Source organism: Oncorhynchus gorbuscha, unplaced genomic scaffold (genome assembly GCF_021184085.1).
Source record: "Oncorhynchus gorbuscha isolate QuinsamMale2020 ecotype Even-year unplaced genomic scaffold, OgorEven_v1.0 Un_scaffold_1913, whole genome shotgun sequence".
Taxonomy (NCBI): Eukaryota; Metazoa; Chordata; class Actinopteri; order Salmoniformes; family Salmonidae; genus Oncorhynchus; species Oncorhynchus gorbuscha.
In genome coordinates, this window is record NW_025746562.1 from 95,597 (window position 1) to 98,442 (window position 2,846).

A 2,846-nucleotide genomic window follows, 5' to 3' on the forward strand; every position below is an offset into this window, starting at 1 on the left:
AGACATACAAAAAACCCTAGACAATACAAAAACTAAACAAACCACCCTTGTCACAATCTGACCTAACCAAATAATAAAGAAAACAAAGATAACTAAGGTCAGGCGTGACAGTTACCAAGAAGACAGTGAATGTTCCTGAGTGGCCAAGTTACAGTTTTTGAGTTAAGTCTGCTTGAGTTTTGAGTTAAGTCTGCCCCCCACACACACACACACACATTGACACTGTACCGGTACCCCCTCGAAATAGCCTCGCTACTGTTATTTTACTGCTGCTCTTCTAAATATTTTTTATTTTTTACTTATCAATTTTTTACTTAATACTTATTTATTTAAACTGCATTGTTGGTTAAGGACTTGTTGTATTCAAGCATATACACTTTGTAAACTTTGTAAATACTATGAAGAAATCCAAGGTGGGTGTGGACTTCTATAGGCGCTGTATTTCAAAAATGTAAACATGGCAAATGCATACTACAATGTAAACACAGAAAACATGAGAAGAACAAAATAATGATCTTTTGTCATCAGGTGATCTCTTTTGTTAAACAGGTGGAACAGGAAGCCATCATTGGCTGAAAGGTATGTGCAGGGCTATAAAAGCTCAAAGTCTTGCAAGGGGACAATTGAAGTCTGTGTACAACCAAACGTATACTGTAGATCTACAGAGACATCATGAGAGTCACTGCAGCCGTCCCTATTGGTCCTCTGTCTCCTGACCATCAGTCATGGTAAGTAACCATCATCTGAAACATGCTTGATCAACTTGAAATTGATCATCAAGTTCACTCCATAATGTCATCCTCCTTGTTGTCTGTGTGTCGACTCATGTCTTTTGTCTCCAAAGCCTGGGACTGTCAGGAGGTAGTAAACATCAAGAATCTGATGCAGATCGATGCAGGACTGGGACAAGTGGTTGCTACGGACACAAGTCAAATCCCCCTACTACCTGGTAGGTGATAAATGGATCCGCCTGCCTGGTTCCCTGAAGCATATCACTGTAGGACCAGCAGGATCTGGGGTGTCAACAAGGACTATGCAATCTACAAGTATGTAGCCGGTAACTGGGTGCAAGCTGCAGGTTAGTGGAGAGAATTACTCAATATTTATCCAGATGACACCTTGTTTTCAGCTTTCCTGATATCATCAGGCTGTTGAAAACATTTAAATTGTAAACTTGTAGGTCATTTGGCGGTACTCACAGATATGTGCTCCTTGTTTGCTTGTCCGTCTGTCTGTCTTTGTGGTCTTCAGGCCTTCTGAAACAGTTGGATGCTGGAGGTGAACAGTTTATTGCGGGGGCCAATATGGGACGATACTCCATTCTGTCTGACACGTGGTGCCACAGTTGGCTACAAGGGTTCAGGGCTCACCTCTTCCATGGACAGGATTTGCCAGGATGTGAAGTACTACAGCTGGACCCTTTGGGTGCTGGGCAGTCAACAAGAATGATGATATCTTCTTAATGAGTGTAAGATCTGGGAAAAGTGTGAGAGCTGGAGTATAGTAGTAGAGGATGGAGAGTGTCAGTTATTACTAAAACTGTTTCATATTATATCTGTTGTAATTGTTCTAAAACACCTGATTGAACTGTTTGTTTCAGCTGAATCAAGACTGGTCAAAAACAACGGGTGGAGTCACATTGACGGCAAGCTTTCCATGATTGAGGTGGCAACTGATGGTAGTGTCTGGGGTCCAGCTCTGCAGGCCAAGTTTATACCGGAGTAGGGTTACTACTGAACTATGTAATATAATGGTATACCTTTAATTATAATATTATCCTTACTGTAAATGCTTTGTGAGCTCTTTACACAACAACTAAAATACTGTAGATACATAAATAAAATCAGTCAAATATAATCAGATCTAAAACTTATAGGACTTATAAAGAAATGTGTGGAGCATTGTAAGATTTAGTATGTAAGGGTGGGATGTCCTGTGAAGCTACAGTTTGGGATAAAACAACAACTTCCCAGACACCCCACCACTTGTTTTGGTAAACAGCTGAGGAATGTGCGTTAGAGAAATGTAACCACTCTCAAATTCATGGAGCTACAGATGCAAAGACTGATCAATTATTTGTAAAAAAAATGCATGTTTTTAAGGTTATACATTGTTTGTTTACAATAACATTGTTTGCAAACAATTGGTGAAAGCTTGCATTTTAGCTTCTTTTGTGGTTGAATCAAGCTCAAGAGGCAGAATTTTAGTCTTCAAAATCTATGGCTATATTCAATTATTACATTCCAAAATGGATGTACTTAAAAAAATGGATAAGCTTTAAAACATGAACCTCAACCCTTTCTTCAACACAGAGACGGCATCACAGCCAGTAAACCAGAGGGCACCGGATGGAGCAATATCCCAATGTCCATGCTCATGGGCCACGTGACCTCGACCTGGGCCATCTTGGGTCATCTCCAAGTCTGGAGTCACTGCATGGTGTGCACCCTTAAGCCTCTCTGCATCTGAATGCCGTTCGATCTGTCTAAAGTTCACTTGCTAACTCATTGATCTCTCTTTGGAACAGCCTTCTGCTTGAGAATGCAGCATCAGTTCATAAGAATCCTTCATTCTAAAACCTACTACTAACTATACTTTTCAGTGCACTTTATCTCTGTCAATGGTAATCACTGAATTTAATGATCTTGCTTCAGAGGTTATTCATTGAGATGGATGGAATCCCTTTTAATGCTTATTAAAAGCATTATATAATCATTCCTGTAAATAGAAGCATTCAGGCCAAAGCTATTGTAATTTCCGTGTTTCTTTGTTTTCATATTGAACAGGATTTTAGTTCCTCTGCCAGTGACAATTTTGGCATGTACATCTTGGTGAGGCAAACTCAA

General features: G+C 39.9%; 1 pseudogene; it reads left to right on the top strand.

Moving 5' to 3' along the window:
- The first annotated feature begins 672 nt into the window (after positions 1–672).
- Positions 673–2,469, top strand: LOC124024531 (annotated as a pseudogene).
- Positions 2,470–2,846: the final 377 nt, after the last annotated feature.